Source organism: Bos indicus, chromosome 11 (genome assembly GCF_029378745.1).
Source record: "Bos indicus isolate NIAB-ARS_2022 breed Sahiwal x Tharparkar chromosome 11, NIAB-ARS_B.indTharparkar_mat_pri_1.0, whole genome shotgun sequence".
Taxonomy (NCBI): domain Eukaryota; kingdom Metazoa; phylum Chordata; class Mammalia; order Artiodactyla; family Bovidae; genus Bos; species Bos indicus.
Window position 1 is genome coordinate 62,481,516 of NC_091770.1, and position 18,358 is coordinate 62,499,873.

Below are 18,358 nucleotides of genomic sequence, written 5' to 3' on the forward strand. Positions count from 1 at the left end.
TAATCCATGTATCCTTCCTATTCATCCTTAGGTGCTCAATTAATGCTTACTGGCTAAGGAAATATCCTTCTGCTAACCTGGGAGGGAGCAGGACCCGAAGCTCACCTGTACCCATTTAAGCTGTGTTTGGAGTGTGGCCTACAGCTTTAGGGACTTCTGCATATATCTTGAATATTGACTTGTTTTTAATTACTGGATTCCTACTGCTCTCTGTAATGTTATATATTTGGTCCTAGCCAAAAGAGACTGCACTGAAGGGATTCTGCCACTTACTCAGAAGATCTTAGTCTTTTACTAGTTAGGTTAGGAGAGGACACAGAGAGAAATGTGGGAAGCTAAAAGCTACTAGAGCTCAAACTCGAGGAAATACCATGAGATGGGTAACAGGGAGCATGTGTATTACTCTCAAGCTTCAAATCTGCCAAGTGTGTGTCTCGTCACAGATATTTCATGTCACACCTCTATTTGCCACACAAGGCTCTCTCATCTTCCTTCCTTCTGCCCTTACACATCACAGATGCACACATGCATACACACAATCTCAGGTGTTGTGGTTGCCTTTGTAAATCAATAAGGCTTTGGTTGTATAGATTAGGATTTTCCTTTCTTCAGTACCAAAGGAGTAACAAACACGAACAATGAGATGAACAGCAAAACCCAGTCCCAGAAGTCCTCATATTGAAGCCATCTCATTATGTAACAACAATTTAAAAAGTCCTAAATAAGTGAAGACCAGGATGACATATAGATGACTTTTTAAAATATTAATAACAGTCTAAAGGAAGTTGTGGAGACAACTCAGGGATTACCTCTTTACATAGTATCTGATCTATCACCACCACTGTGCTTAATAGGATTCAATAGTCTCAGTTATATTGTACAATCAGAGATCTGTTTGGCAATGGCTTAAGAAGACAAAGGCCTAAAATCAAAGAGTTCCAGCAGAAAGGAAAGAAATGAGGCATTTTGCCAGCTGAAGCCACGTACCCAAAGGGAAAAGGATTGTAAGGTGAAAGGTGTTTCTCAGAGATGGGCCCAACGCTGCTTCTGTTTTCTCATAGCCTCAGGCTGGGTCTATCTTTTAGGGCATTGTGACCCAGAGTGACTAACTGCATCCTCCCACCAGCTCCTACCAAGCCAGGGACAGAAATACTCATCTATGGCTGATGTGGATAATCACTGAGTCATGAGATCTGTGTTTTCCCTCATTCTCCAGCTCTGGAAGGCAGCCACGGCTCACCAACCTGGGATTGCCATCTGGGACAGCAAGAGGCAGTCCAGGTGAGCTCTGTGGCTTCAGTAAACTGGCCTTAGGGTGCCCCCAGGGCAATTCTGAGTTTTGGGGTCATCCCTAGAGCCACCCCTCTCGGGGTTCTGAGAACCAGTGAGGCTGAGCTGTGAGATGTCCTTTCCCCCTGAAAGAACCATTAATTGAGCATCTATTGATGAATAGGAAGGACACATGGATTATGACAAGCTGACCTTAGTAATTTTACAGAATGGTTAGGAAGGAACATTAACACACCTTAAGCAGTAGGTGCCTGCCTATCATATATGGACTGTTTGTGTCCCTGTAAAGTTCATGTGTTGAAACCAAATCCTCAACATGATGATATTTGGAAGTGATGGCCTTTGGGAGGTGATTAGGTCTTGAGAGTGGAGCCCTCAGGAATGCGGTTATACTCTTATAAGAAGAGACCCCAAAGAGTCCCCTTGCTCTTTCTGCCATGTGAGGACACAGTGAGTAGATGGCATATATATATATATATATATATATATATATATATATATATATTTATACACACACATGTCCACTCATATATGTACATATTCAATCACATATATATTCATAAAATAGAGAAATAGCCTTGGGAAATAGCTCTTGAACTGTTTTGCTAGAAGATCAGTAGTAGTAGCTTACCTCGTAGTTCCCTCAGCATGAATACTGAGGGGTTTCCTAATTTGGTGGTACAGATTATTCCAGGGTTTATCCTGTGGGTGGAACCCCCACTCTCCCTCACTTTCCCTCACTTTCCAGCTCCCAGTGGAGTTACGGAATGCAGAAGGAGATGGCAGGAAAGCATTTGAGAGAGCCGCCCACCAAAAACAAACCCAACCCAATTCCAGATGACTTGGCTCCATTTTGAATGGGGCTTTCTAATTGTTCTTCTTTTTCGCTTTGAAATTGGTTTTCATTATCCACTGTTTCCCTAAGTGGATAAGAACTGAAAAGTGTGGATATTACATTTTAATTGGGGTTGGGATTATTTAACGATTAGGAATTTAACTGATGTTTTTCTAGAAAACTCCACTTGCTGGCATGAAAAATATTCTTTTGCCCCAGTTTTTCATATGTTGATGCAGGAGTGTAGGAAAAGTCATCCAATGTCCAAAATAAAATATTTTCAAATAGTAAACTGTAACTCAGTTTTACAGTTCTTTTATTGTGTAACAGATTGCAGGGACCCTTGCAGTTGTCACCACTAAATGGATATCTATCACAACAAATCAGATCAGATCAGATCAAATCAGTCGCTCAGTCATGTCCGACTCTTTGCGACCCCATGAATCGCAGCACGACAGGCCTCCCTGTCTATCACCAAGTCCCGGAGTTCACACAGACTCACATCCATCGAGTCACTATGCCATCACTATGTCATCCAGCCATCTCATCCTCTGTCGTCCCCTTCTCCTCCTGCCCCCAATCCCTCCCAGCATCAGGGTCTTTTCCAATGAATCAACTCTTCGCATGAGGTGGCCAAAGTACTGGAGTTTCAGCTTTAGCATCATCCCTTCCAAAGAAATCCCAGGGCTGATCTCCTTCAGAATGGACTGATTGGATCTCCTTGCAGTCCAAGGGACTCTCAAGAGTCTTCTCCAACACCAAAAGCATCATGTTCAAAAGCATCAATTTTTGGCGCTCAGCCTTCTTCACAGTCCAACTCTCACATCCATACATGACCACAGGAAAAACCATAGCCTTGACTAGATGAACCTTTGTTGGCAAAGTAATGTCTCTGCTTTTGAATATGCTATCTAGGTTGGTCATAACTTTCCTTCCAAGGAGTAAGCGTCTTTTAATTTCATGGCTGCAGTCACCATCTGTGGTGATTTTGGAGCCCCCCAAAATAAAGTCTGACACTGTTTCCACTGTTTCCCCATCTATTTGCCATGAAGTGGTGGAACCGGATGCCATGATCTTCATTTTCTGAATGTTGAGCTTTAAGCCAACTTTTTCACTCTCTACTTTCACTTTCATCAATAGGCTTTTGAGTTCCTCTTCACTTTCTGCCATAAGGGTGGTGTCATCTGCATATCTGAGGTTATTGATATTTCTCCCGGCAATCTTGATTCCAGCTTGTGTTTCTTCCAGTCCGGCGTTTCTCATGATGTACTCTGCATATAAGTTAAATAAACAGGGTGACAAAATACAGCCTTGACGAACTCCTTTTCCTATTTGGAACCAGTCTGTTGTTCCATGTCCAGTTCTAACTGTTGCTTTCTGACCTGCATACAAATTTCTCAAGAGGCAGATCAAGTGGTCTGGTATTCCCATCTCTTTCAGAATTTTCCACAGTTTATTGTGATCCACACAGTCAAAGGCTTTGGCATAGTCAATAAAGCAGAAATAGATGTTTTTCTGGAACTCTCTTACTTTTTCCATGATCCAGCAAATGTTGGCAATTTGATCTCTGGTTCCTCTGCCTTTTCTAAAACCAGCTTGAACATCAGGAAGTTCACGGTTCACGTATTGCTGAAGCCTGGCTTGGAGAATTTTGAGCATTATTTTACTAACATGTGAGATGAGTGCAATTGTGAGGTAGTTTGAGCATTCTTTGACATTGCCTTTCTTTGGGATTGGAATGAAAACTGACCTTTTCCAGTCCTGTGGCCACTGCTGAGTTTTCAAAATTTGCTGGCATATTGAGTGCAGCACTTTCACAGCATCATCTTTCAGGATTTGGAATAGCTCAACTGGAATTCCATCACCTCCACTAGCTTTGTTCATAACAAATATCACCCTACAATTCTCTTACTTTGCTCGTTAACTCCTGTTAAGTGGTTTGAGACAGTAAACAATTCTTTCTAACTCTAGAACTTCCAAACAGAATGGTTTTAAAGAATTAATCATACCCATTATTAAAAGTAGTCCCAGAAAATATGTGATGTGATACATTATCATATATTCTCCATTTGTGAATATAAAGATATCAAATAGGAATTAACCTGTTTGTCACCAGCTTAGGGAGACAAATGGAAAACCCCATTCAATATTAAAGATCTGATTAATTTATCAGCTATTTGCCTCATCACTTGAACAAAATAAAATGCCATTTATAGAAATTATATAGATTTGTCATGTTTTATTTTCTAGACTAGTTTTATAATTATCTTAGCCAAAAGATTTCAGCTAGTTATGTCATTTCTTATTTATTATTGTTGTTCTAGTAACTTGGAAGGTGGTTAAAATGACTTTATAGATTGACTATTGAATGATTCAGTAGATCAGTATCTAACCTACATCCAGGAAATAAAACTTAACTTACTTTTTAATCTCAATATTAGAGCTACACTATTTCATAGAACCTAGATTTAGTTTTCAGAATTTTGGAAGGAGAAAGTGGCAGGGGAAAAATGACTGACTTAGTTTTTAGTGGGACAGAACACAAATATACTTGCTTCCCTTACACGGTCAAATGTGAAACCACATTGATCCATCAACCTATGAATGTTTAAAATCTGTCTAGTTCAGCTCTTTTCAATGCCTGGAACATTTAGGAATGTAAAATTAATTTTAAAACGCTCTCTAAAAATAGGTTTCAACTCAGTTCCTCAGAGGAGGAGTAAGCGTGTTGATAATCACCTGATTGGATCTTCTGTTTCCTTAAGAACTTACATAATACTTACGACCTTTCCATTCCTATCAAGCTTGTCTTTTAGACATCAGGGCGTTAGACTAGTTTTGTCTGTACATTTATTTCACTATCAGTTGAACAGGGTAAGGGAGACCCTGAGTGATGTCTGAAACCAGAATTGCCTGATTCTTGTTATTTGGTTACATAAAGTATAACATAAACAGAGTGAGTGTTGCCTTGTAGGATAGAAGTTAAAGCACTCAAAGCAGAGTGGATCTTAAAGAGAGTCATATGGTTGTAAATGGATCTCAGTAGCCATTGCCTTTGCTCTTATTAACTACTTCAATTCCCACTTTTGCTTTCACTTCAGAGATTATTAAATCACTGGCCCCCAGCTCCTACTTCAATCTTTTGACTGCATATTGACTGATACACAAGCAATACTCCTCATCGTGTAGAAGGGATCTGAGGATATTAGTTGTACTTACACAGCTGTAGCTCAAAAGACATAGTTAGAAGATGCAGACTATTGCTGTGCAGCTGAGCATCTGGGAGGTTCAGGAACATGGTTGGCACTTGGCAACTGACTGAGCCAGGACCTCCACAGCTATGATAGCTGCCATAATCAGGTGGGCAATGGGTCTGCCTGATTTTCCATTAACTCCATACCACCGTGGAGTAAGGCATATAGGATCACTCCCAAAGCAGAATAAACCTATGCTTCAGCCACCAGCAAAGCAAATGCCAATCCCTCCTCTCTGCCCATCTATCTAATCAGTTGAAGGCCTTAAAAGATTGAGATCCACTAAGAAGCAAGAAATCTGTCTTTGGACTCTGACAGCAGCATCAGCTCTTCCCTGGGTCCCTAGTCTGCCATACAGATTTTGGACTTGCTAGCCCCACGATTGTGTGAGCTGATTCCTGAAACTCTCTTTTTGTCTCTCTTATTCCATCTATCATCTACTACCTATCTATTCACTACTGGTGCTGTTTCTCTGGAGAGCCCTAACAAATACAATGACATTTCTTCAGAGGTGGGCACTGAAGAAATGGGATGGAATAATATTCCTAAAATTTTACTGGTGTTTCATGTTCCTATTACTTCTCCCCTTTGCCTGTCCCTCAAGGTAACGTACTCATCGCTTCACAGCAGATGTAACAGAAACAAGTCTTTCTTGCTTTGGTTTCCAAAAGCCCTATGGCCCTTAGGGGACTGTGACTCCATCCAGAGCCAAAATATATGGGAGACATGGGGTTTCAGAAGAGCAGTGCTTCCTCTGGACTAGACAAGTTACCCCAGACCTTGGAAGGGGAAGTGAAGGGGACATAAGAGGCCAGAGATATTGTTAGTTCTGAAGTCCAGTGGAGGTGAGGTGGGTAGGTTAAGAGGAAGGAAGACCCTAGCTAAGGAATGACTGTGCAGCAAGTCTAGACAGACAGTCCTTACATAGCCAGGCAGAGTTCTGGTTCCTAAATGAGACATGAAAGCCACAAGGAAAGCCTAGACCACTTGTGCAGAGGCAAAGTGACCAGGAACCCATCCCAGTGATGACTAACATGTTTCCATGGCCTGTAATTAGGAGAACAAAGGATGCCTCCGTGGACACCCTTGTGGTTGGATGACGTAGGACCAATGGGCCTTCACCAACCCAGTGACCTGACACAACTTCAGCTTCCAGGAAGTGAGACGCCACCAGAGAAACTCCAACTTGGCTTAGTTTAAGTTTCTACCACTCTGGAGAATGGGAACTCAATAGTTCAGAGAAAAAGCTTGTCTAGACACCTGGACTGTGACAAGCAGCATATAAGAGTGGGATGGCTTTGGGGAACTGAAAGGTGGCCATGAGTGTGCAGTGCAGTGAGCGAGCAGAAGGTAGTCCAAGCTGCGAGGATGGGCAGGGGCCAGATCCCACATGCCTGCAGAGAGCATGTGCTGTGAGTTACAGGGGAAGCTGTTGAAGGATTTCAAGAATGCCACAACTTTTAAAGGTGACATTGGCTATTGCATGGAAAATGGAAGGGGTGTGGCCTGTGTGTAGGTTAGGGGAGCTGCCTGATAAGCTATAGCAGTCATCCAGACAAAAGATAGTGACAAAAGATGGAAGCTTAAACCAGGTTGGTGGTAGTAAAGGGGATGGATTATTGATATGTTTTAGTGGTAGAAATAACAGGTCTTGTCATTGGGGTGTACTTGTGGAGTGAGGGAAAGTGAAGGGTCAATAAGGACTGTCAGGTTTCTGTTTAAGCAACAAGTAGAAAATGAAGCCATAAACTAAAGGAGGAAAAGTCTGAAAGAAAACGAGTACATGTGGGGAAACACAAATTTCTGTTGTGATTGTAGTAAGTTTGAGATGCCTGAGTGACAATCCTGTGGATATGTCCAGAAGGTATAAACAGAGCACAGAGAAGAAGTCTGGGTTGTAGGTACGAATGTGGATGTCATCAGAATTAGCCTTTGCTGTTTTTTGTATTGTTTTGATTTGCACCTGCCCAACTTCCACTCATCTTTCAGGTGTCAGCTTAAATGTTGCTTTCTCGTGAGGTCTCCCCTCCCCCCACCCAATAAACATCAGTATAAATGAGGGGCTCTACTAGGGTCTCTCCCTATTTAACTTTTTTCAAAGTACATATCATGGTTAGAAATTAAGGTTCATGTTTTCTCGCTCCTTAGGGATGAATCTCAGCCTGCATTGAGATGCTCCAGGATAAAAATGACTGTTTTTCTATAATGAAATCTTCTAGACCCTAAATTTTAGAAAAAAAGGAAGACAGGAAAAAAGAAAGGAGGGCCCAGAGCTGAGTGAAGATAGACTGACACATTCATGGGTGGAATAGAAGAGGAAGCTGACAAAAGCAGCTGCTAAGAAGGAACTAGAAAGAATACAAAGTCTGGGATGTGAGGGGAGACAAGGACTGAGGGAGTGTCACTGTGTCCACTTCTGCTGAGAAGTCAAGCCCAGTGGAGAGACTGAAGCGCCTATTGGATTTACACCATGGTGGGCATGGGGGGCTTTGTAAGAGCTGTTTGGATGGAGCTGTGTGAATAGAAGGCAAGTTGCAGCGAGTAAAGGAATGAATGGAAAGGAGGAATGATAAATAATACATGAAGAATATTGTTCCAAGAAGTTTTACTATTGGGGGACAGGAAACTAGAGCAGTGGCTAGAAGGATATGTGGGGTTAAAGGACAGTAACTCTGGGCAATACTGAACTGTATTCCTGTGCAGATGAGGACAATGGGTTGAAGGGGAGTGGGGAGAAATAACAGCAGAAGGAATTAGAGATGAATAAAGAAAGAAGAGGAAGGGACAGAGCAGGTAGGAAAGTGGTGATACACAGAGAATGGAGCCAAGAAGCCTTTGAAGGCCAAGGCCAGAGCTGCCCCAGCTGTGCCCATTGCCTGAGGCAGTGCCAGCTGCTGCTAGGAGGGGGACGCCATCGCTGGCTAAGAGGTTAGTCACTCTGTCGGCAGCCAGACCCTGGCCCCTGGCCAGCCACATGTTGGGAGCAGAGTAATGAGTTTTCTGGCAGGCATTGTCGAAGAGAAAGGGCGGTGTGGGTGAGCTCTGAGCAGCAGGAGGACAGTAAGGCAGGCTTCAGAGGGAGCCTGCAGCTGAGATGCCACCCCCGCGCCCTCTTTGTTCCTCTTGCCCACACAGCCTGCAGCCAAAGGAGTGGGGGTGCAATTTCACCCCTTTCTCTTACCACCTCTCAGTTCTGCTGCTCCAGGGGGTCAGACCCTGCAGCCCCAGGAGCAGATGGGCACCTGCTCTGGCTGTCCCATGCAGACCTCACCTTCTTGGTGGGGAGTCTGAAGCTCACAGATGGGAGAGGGTGCTGGCCACTCAGTGGGAGGCCCAGGCTGGCTGAGCCCCAGAAGCACACAGAGGAGCAGGCCTGGGCTCTTGGCACTGCAAGAGCCTGGGGAGGGTGTCTGCTGCAATACACAAAACCATTCCGTGTCCCCGCGTGCCATAGACCAGTGCTTTTCAGATTTTAATGTGCAAGAGAATGGCCAGGGGGTTGTGTTAAGAGGCAAATTCTGAGGCCACAGAACTGGGGTGGGGCCTGAGAGTAGGCATTCCTTTATTTTTTTCCTTTCAAATATGTCCTTATTTATTTGGTTGACTCGGGTCTTGGTGCGGCACAGGGTGGGGGTCTTCCTTTGGTCACGTGGAATCTTCCTTTGGGGCCCACAGATTCCCGAGCTGTGGCCCACTGGCTCTGTACCGTCCAGGCTTAGTTGCTCCACGGCATGTGGAATCTTAGTTCCCCGACCAGAGATTGAACTCATGTCCCTGCATTGCTAGACCACCAGGGAAGTCCTGAGAGTAGACATCTCGAACAAGTTCCAGGGTGATGCTGACACATGCTGCTCTGTCAGGGCCTTGAATTCATTAGCAAGGCTTGAGAGCCCTGATGGGCCTCTTCCACAGAAACACGTATCAGCTCATACGCACAGACCTTTCACACCCGCTTAGAGTCACACAGACACTGGAGGCTATTCTTTGGTCTTCAACCCCCAGGATAGTGACCCCTGCACCACACAAGATTACTGTCAAGTCGTTGCCCTTCCCCTAACTCCACCCTAGAAGGTCTCAGAACTGAGAGGACCAAGTCACCTGGGATACTTGTTAAAAACACAGACACTCTGCCCCTTTCCTCATTCCCAGAAGACCAGATTCAATAGGTCTGGGGCAGGGTGCGGGAATACACAAGTTTGATCAAGTTCCCCAGGGGATTCTGATCCAACTATTTTCATTGAACACACCTGAGAAACACTAATTACAAACACTTAGGTTTATGGTTTCCCAGGAATACGTGTACTGAAGTCTGAAGACTTGAAGGAATAAATACTCTACTGAGGAAGTTTAGAGGCTGAGGCTGGTATTCCTGCTCAAGGGACCCTCCTGAGCATTCTCTCAAGTCAGCCTAGAACGATCACTGTGACCACATGCTTGGTTGATCCTACCTTCTAGCAGACCAGCAGCTGCCCCCCAGGAAGGTGAGTGCTATTTTTCAAGCATTGGCGATGGATTTGAAGTGGCTGATCAGGTTCTTTCGGGAACTGGGAACACCTCCTTACTAGCTGCTATGTTAGTCCCTTTGTGGAAGTGTTCTGGGGTCTTTCAGACACTTTTAAATCATAGGACAAGTTTTTCTTCTGCTAATGGAGCAGGCAGGAATCTTATTCCATTATCCAGGGACCTGAGAAATGTCACATTAACTTGCTTTATTTATATCTGATTTTAAGTCTCTGGTCCACTGGGCTAGCAGAAAATTTGAGTTCAGTCATTACTAGGGAGCTTAAAACCTCTAAGGCAGTGCGAAGATCCCCAAAGACCCTCAGATATTTAGCTCATGCTAGTCCCCTTTCAAGGCCCCTGTTACCCAGTGACTTTAGTCAGAACTGTTGCTCTGTACTTGGATCTTTGTGGAGGCTGGGAACGCCATGCTTAGGCTCTACCTCCTAGGTGCCCTGTTCAGCATTTCCTTCTGGAAATTCTGCCACTTTCTCGGAGAACGGGTCAACATAATCTTTAGGGCCTGTGGGCCCATCACCTTCTCAGCCTTGGGGATTCTCCCTCCTCTGTCACCCTGCTTCTGCCTTCTTTTCCTTCCCACTTTTCATAAACTCAGAAGAAACTCAGGCTTTTGAAAAACAAAAGCTAACAGAGAGGTTGTCCGTAATATAAATCGTTTTTGAAGGAGTGTAAAATTTTCATTAAAAAAATAGCAAGAACAAACCTCAAAATAATATCTCAATGATCCCATCACAGAAGCATATGACTCTCATTGATATGACCTCATTCTTTTTTTTAACACTTTTTTTTTTCTTTTTGCTGCACTGCATGGCATGTGGGATGCAGGGATCAAAGCTCAGACTCTTAACCACTGGACGGCTAGGGAAGTCCCATTCTTAACGCTAGCAAAGTATCTTTGTCTTTACTCTGTCTCACCAAAGGAGCCCCCCACTTCCTACAAAGGGAGGAGGATGAGCAGGAATAAAGCTCTTTCTATACCAAATTAAACTCTCCAGTGGAGATTCAGCCCTCTGTTGGGTCCCTGAAGCACGTTTACAGATCCTTCTGAACATTGCTTGAAAATCCACAAAAACAGAGAACAGAGGGAAAGCTCATCCTGGATCTCATTAGTGTGAGATGTTAGTCCACCTGTCCCATTATCAAAACCTGCACTCTAACTACAGCTTGCTGCCTGCCCGAGGCCTGGCTAAGTCACAAGAAAAGAGTTGGATATATTGTGACAAATCCCACCTGGGGCTGCAGGCTGTTACACAGAGGAGAGCAGCCCGAGAACTGCACCTGTGGGGAGCATTCTCCTTCCTGAAGTTGACTGCAGTGGTCTCTCTCACTTCCCCAGGTCTCACTTTGTGCATTGGGTCACAAAGAAGACCCAGTTCCTGTGAGCAGACAAGTGTTTGCTTCCTTAGTTTGTAGAGCTGGCCGTTCGGGTCTCCACGGCTATGCTGTTTCCCTTTCCGGCTCGCGCTGCCCCATCTTTCCTTTGTTTCATATGAAACTCATCAGCGAGGCAGTCTTAGGGGCAGGAGTCACTGTAGCCTCTGGCAGGGATCCTGAACGGGAGATCAGAGAGACCGTGAGAAAAATGTCAAGCTCTGCTCTGACCGGATGTGTCCCAAGATGGGAGGAAGGTGGGTCTCACAGAAGAGAAACTGTTATTCATCTCAGTCTTTTGGATTTAGAAGCTAAAGTTACACATAGAGTTTACGGAAGTGAGTTAACCCCTAAGCCTCTAAAATACTCAGATGGCCAGGTTCCCTAGTGGCTTTTCAGTCTGAAATATTGCCTTGTCCTTCTAGATTTATGGTTCATGAAATGTTAGCATGTGCCAGAATCACCTGGATGGCTTGTTAAAATGGAATCTCGCATCCTGCCTCTCAGAGTTTCTCATTCAATGACCCATGAATTTGCATGTTTAACAAATTCCCAAATGTTGCCACTGCTGCTCCAGGGAACACACTTTGCAAATCACTTTTTTAGATTAATGCTTCTTAAACTTTAATATATATAAGAATCCCCCAGAGACTCTCCTTCAAAGGCAGATTCTGGGTCAGTAGGTCTGGGATGAGATTCTGCATTTCTAGCAAGTTCTCAGATAATGTCTATACTGCTGGTTTTCAGACCACAGTTTGAGTCACAAATCTCTAAAGCAGTGGTTCTCAACCCTGGCTACATATTAGAAACATCTGGTGGGGTCTTGAAAAATCCCCATGCACAGGCCACACTCATCCAGTGAAATCAGAATTTCTGGGAGGGAGGTCCAGACATCAACCGTTTTAAAAACTCCCCAGATGAATGTAATTGTGCAGCCAAGATTAAAGACTATTGTTTTAGAACAGTGGTTCCCAACCCTACTGCATATTTTAAATGTATGAGATGCTTTTCCAAAGCACCTATTCTTTTTTTTCCTCTTATGCTTTATTTTTTTAATTTTCTTTTTAAAATAAGCTTTTTATTTTAGGGTAGTTTTCGACTTACAGAAAAGTTGCAAAGATAGTCCAGAAAGTTCCCATGTACACAGCACTCCATTTCCTCTGTTGTTAAGATCTTATATGAATGTGGCACATCTGTCACAACAGATGTCACAACTAATGGCTGTTGATTATTCACTCAGTCATGTCCAACTCTTTTGCAACCCCAGGGACTATAGCCCACCAGGCTCCTCTGTCCATAGGGATTCCCAGGCAAGAATACTGAAGTGGGTTGCCATTTCTTCTCCAGGGGATCGTCTCAACCAGGAATGGAACCCACATCCCCTGCATTGGCAAGTGGATTCTTTACCACTGAACTACCTGGAAAGCCTGTCATAACTAACACTGATATGTTATTACTAACTGAAGTCCATGCATTTTTCAGATTTAGTTTCAATATAATATCATTTTTCTATTCTAGAATCCCATCTGGGAAACCACATTATATTTGTGTTGTTTTGGGTTTTTGAAAAATACATGGTATTTTGGTATTTGAAAACTACCTATTCTTGAGTCACATGCCTAATAACTTTCTAGCTGATCTGCCCAATAAACATGATTGCATGTTTTCCAAATAAACACAAACACACACACACACACTCACACACCTTTAAAATCTTCAATAGCTTCTCTTTCCTTTTAGATAAAAACAAAAGTCAGAATTTCTGGACATGGGACCTGGGTCATTATCTTAGAAAATACCCCCAGAGATTCAAGTGTGCAGCCAGGATTGAGAACTGCTCTAGATAGTCTCTAGTTACATTCTACCTGCTCTATAACATTTGCCCATTAAATGCGGTCTGCCCACCTAGGCATGCAGAAACCTACCCTGGGCAGCAGCCTCTGCTGGCTGACCCCTCCCACTTGCCTGCTTAACCTGCTCTTCTCCACTTTGACTGTTGTCAGTTTGATCCTCTTCATTTGTTCTTTGCCTCCCCAGAGCTGCCTTGGGACTCCTCCATGTTTTACTAAACATAACCCCTCATCTCTGGGTTCTGACCCTGCTCCACAGTCTCCCACACTCTGACTTGGATTTTGGCTCTGTACACTCACTCCCCTCTTGGGCTTCCCTGGAAGTTCAGAAGGTAAAGAATCTGCCTTTAGTGCAGGAGACCCAGGTACAGTCTCTCGATTGGGAAGATCCCCTCGAGAAGGAAATGGCAACCCACTCCAGTATTCTTGCCTGGAGAATTCCATGGACAGAGGAACCTGGCAAGCTACAGTCCACGGGTTCGCAGAGTTGGATGCTACTGAATGACAAACACTTATTTCACTCCCCTCTTGGCATCAGCTTCCCCACCATCCAGTACTGGCTGCCTGCTTAGCCTCCCAGCCACCAGGTCAAGTATGTGGACTCTCTGCAAATATTTACTATGGGTCTCTGAGGTGCCCGGCACTGTGCTAGACAGGAACTGCCTTGTGAACCAAAACAGACTTGTCACTGCCCTTGGAGAACTTTGCTTTCTGATGTGGGAAACAGTGGTGAAACAAATGTAAAATGTGTACAGTATTATGTGCTGGGGAGGGGAGGGCACAGTACTGTGGATGTCTATCAGAGGGGAGCCTTGCCCAAGGAGCAATATTTAAGCTAAAATCTAAGACAGCAGTGGGTGTTACCTAGGTAAAGAGGAGAGGGAGATGGAAGAGGAAAGGGTGTCATGTGCAAAGTCTGGGCTGTGGGACGGAACATGTCATATCAGGGGACGGAAGGCCTGGGTGGCTGCTGCAGAGGGGGAGAGAGGTGTGAAGCGGCTTTCGACCTTCTATAACCTATATGGCACCCACTCTCTGGCCAAGGTTCATCACACAGCAGCCACCCACCCCAATGTAGCAGTCATTTGGTAACTGGCTCTAGTGGGCCACACTTTGTGCAGCGGTGCAGGTTGTCAGCCCTGACTCTGTGAATAGCAAAACTGAATGTCTCTCTTCCCTCTTCCTAGCCCCCATCCCTGGGGCTTTCCCCCTTTTTCTAGGGAAATAGGACAAATCTGACTACAGACTATAACAGAAAGAGATGGGTTTCATGGTTTATTTTAGCTGGCCAGGCACAGGGTGTTCAAAGTAGTCCTTTATTTTAAATTCAAGTTGTGCATCTTTCGATTCATATGTTGTCCATAGAGGTTGGAAGTCTGGGAGGAACTCCTTTATCCCATTCAGTTGTCCCCTACATCCTCGGCAATTGAAGTGTTCCCACACATCTTACCTTCTGGAGGTCAGCCCCGTCTCCTCCAGCCCCTGGAGAACAACAACAGACTTCCCTTTGAATCCTCATTTACAATAGAGTGTTCTAGGAAGAGGTGACTAATCACAGTGAAGAAGGGACTGTCCCAAAGGACTCCATGATTCAGTAGGGAACTCTAGAGCTTCTTATCTATGTGGTGTACTCCCCAAGAATGTACTCAGATCTTTAAATACCAAAAATAGGGAGGAACCAGCCCTTGCACTAGACCCAATGAGAATACCTGAAGCCAAAGGGAGGAAGATGCTAACATAACTAACTATAATTAAAGGTAGAAAAAAGATGGTGTGTTAAAAAGCCTGAAACTTCCTCAACTTGATAAATACTATCTATTAATACAAAAATTCTACAGTTAACCTCATGCTTAAATGATGAGAAATAGATGCTTTCCACTAAGATCAAGTATAAGGCAGGGATGTCCTCTCATACCACAACTTTTAACATCATACTGGAAGTCCTTGCAAATACAATAATGCAAGAAAAGGAAATAAAAGGTATAATGATTAGGAAAGAAGATATAAAACTATCTATTCACAGATAACATGAGCATTTATGTAGAAAATCTAAAAAATTCCTGGAACTAATAAGTGATTATAGCAAGCTGGCAGGATACAAAGTTGATATGCACAAGTCAATTGTTTTCCTGTATATTAGCAATGATCAAGTAGAATTGAAATTAAAAACCATTTACATTTATGTTAGCACCCTCAAAAGATATGCTTAAGTATGTGTGTGCATGTACAGGCTTAGTCACTCAGTCGTATCTGATTTTGCAACCCCCCCAGGCTCCTCTGTCCATGGGATTCTCTGGGCAAGGATACTGGAGTGGGTTGCCATTCCTTTCTCCAGGGGATCTTCTAGATTTGGGGATTGAACCTGGGTCTCCTTCATTGCAAGCAGATTCTCTACCATCGGAGCCATCAGGGAAGCCCATACTTAAGTATAAACCTCACAAAAAATGTACAAAATCTATACACAAAACTCTGATGAATGATATCAAAGAAGAACTAAATAAATAGATATTCTATGTTCATGAATAGTTATAGCTAAGTTGGTAAAGAATCCGGCTGCAATGCAAGAGACCCCGGTTTGATGCCTGGGCCAGGAAGATCCTCTGAAGAAGGGATAAGCTACCCACTCCAGTATTCTGGCTGGAGAATTCCATGGACGGCCACGAACAGTATAGTCCATGGGGTCACAAAGAGTCCAACACGACTAAGCAACTCTCACTTTCATGTTCATGAATAGGAAGACTCAATATTGTCACTATGTCAGTGCTTCCCAATTTGATCTATAGATTCAATGTAATACTAACAAGAGCCTGTAGAGAAAGGTAGCCTACAGAGAGAATGGAGAAGCAGCAGGTTTTGCCTACAGCAAATTTTGCCTGTCCTTACTGAAGGACTGTTTAAATTACTTGGTTTCCAGAAATGTACATTTAGTAAAAGAATTTCAGAGAGTAACAAACAAGGTCTTATGAGGTCTGTGTGCCTGGGACTCTGTTTTCCTGTATATTAGCAATGATCAAGTAGAATTTGAAATTAAAAACCATTTACATTTATGTTAGCACCCTCAAAAGATATGCTTAAGTATGTGTGTGCATGTACAGGCTTAGTCACTCAGTCGTATCTGATTTTGCAACCCCGCCAGGCTCCTCTGTCCATGGGATCCTCTGGGCAAGGATACTGGAGTGGGTTGCCATTCCTTTCTCTAGGGAATCTTCTAGATTTGGGGATCGAACCTGGGTCTCCTTCAAACAATAAAGGAGTTCCTCCCAGACTTCCAACCTCTATGGACAACATATGAATTGACAGCTGACCTGCAGAGAGATTTGATCATCTCAGATTACAACAAAAGTTTAATTACTAAGGTGAGAAAATTGCCCTGTAGTAATGGCTCTCAATCCTCACAACCTGTTACTAATGATGTACTTTTTCATGATTCTTATGCTATGCAATCATTCTTTCTTTCCTATAGTCACCCATCCATCGATTCTATAACTATTCATTTAGCACCTACTAAGTAACAGGCTTTGGCAATACCAAGACAAATAAGTCATACTCTCTGTTCTCAAGGGCAGTGAGTACTGTTCATTCATAGACCTTTTATAGCTTGTAATGATGTATATTTGTAGGATTCTTTGTTTAATCTCTCTCTTCCCCATTATGTCAGTTTTATAAGGGAAGAATCATGTCATCTTGTTCACTGTCGTAACCTAGCACCTGGCCAAGTTCTTGGCACACAATGGGCACTTGATACATATTTGGTGAACAAAGGGCTTTCAGTCTATTCAAGACTTAGAATTGTCTTTCCTTGGTTTTTATGTAGCCCTTATTATATCCTACTACGTAAAAGGAGATTTTATAGGAGAATCAGGCAATAATACATTTTGAAAGCTAGGTTACTAATGTCCCACAGTGTTTGAAAATTACAAACTCTGTGACAGGTGCCTGAGATAACAACTTGGTAACAAAAATTCTGCCTTGTAATCTGGATCCTTGGCATCTAGGGACTCTTCCTTTCTTGGTAGCTCTCAGATTAAAACTGTCAAGAGAGTGGGTTTACAGAATGCAGCTGATTCTTTGACCTTGAGGAAATGGACTGTGGAAAGCAGAAGTGGATGTGGGAAATGCCCATCCCTAGACTGATAAGAAGGGGTGGGCAGAGAGGACAAGGGATGCCTCACAGAGTTGGGCAGGTTGCGCACTCCTTAAGGCACCCAGACAAGGGGTAAGTAGGGGCTGAAACCAAGCCACACTCTTTTTCTTGACAGTGAACATTGGTGAGAGGCTGTGTCAAAGGAGTCCCAAGGAGGTGGTAGCCCACGGAGGAGTCCTCGTTTTCTTAGGAAGAATGAGAGTAATGAAGAAGGGTGTGGAAGGAACCTGCATTTTTATTCAATCAGAAAGCAGAAAGTAGAGCCTTGCCCACTCTGATGGCCTCACTCTGAACCACTGATTCCCCCCGACCCCCTTATCCCCACTCCAGCACACCCAGTCCTCATGGTGATAAAGGCTGTCTCCTAGTAAGAGCAGGAAGATTTGTGACAAGACATCTTAAAACCAAAGATGTTAGCAAGAGGAGACGAGCCACCTGCTTCCCTGAAGGTATGCAGGGGGCTGGGAGAGCCAACAGAGGGGTTGCTAAGCTGCTGACCCAGGTCTGGCTGATGGCATAAGGCATCCTTTCCCCAAATGTGGATAGACTCTGTGACACTGCAGAGAACTCATGTGCACAGCTTAAAAGAAAAGCAGTTTGGTACCAAATAGCTTTAAAAAAAAAAAAAAAGATTACCCACACCCACCCTTATTCTGCTCTTTATGGTACATGGAAACTCCAGGGCTATTTCTAGCTCGAGATGAAGGGATGCTGGTGAGCAGTGAGGTTTCTGCAGCTGATTACTCATAGGCCCGAGCTGTTGCCACCCTGCAGAGGTGCTAGGGCCAGGCAGCTTGACTGCACATGGCCAGCACATGGCGGGTGGGTGGGAGGACGTCTGGCTGGTTCTGGGGGGAGGAGGGGGGATGGAAGTGGCTCTGAAATTGCATTTTGGGAGCAGTAAGCTGAAGACAGTGCAGTTCTGTGTGCCTCCAACACCACCTTCCTTCCAGAAAGAAAGAATGAAAACTGGGGATATCAGTGCTGCTTCTGTGATTGTTTCTCTTGCTTCCAGTCTGGAATGTCACTGCAGGGGGCCAAGATGCAGTTCTTTTTCCTGATGGAGAATGAATAATCTTAAATAAAGTGGTCA

At 43.9% G+C, this 18,358-nt stretch overlaps 1 long non-coding RNA gene across 1 annotated transcript in view; it reads right to left on the reverse strand.

Moving 5' to 3' along the window:
- Positions 1-2,424: 2,424 nt before the first annotated feature.
- LOC109566210 (uncharacterized) overlaps positions 2,425-18,358 on the reverse strand; it is a 154,532-nt gene continuing 138,598 nt past the window's right edge. The window contains exon 5 of the long non-coding RNA XR_002181764.2: positions 2,425-11,450. This is a non-coding gene — a long non-coding RNA (uncharacterized lncRNA). The remainder of the gene's footprint in view (positions 11,451-18,358) is intronic.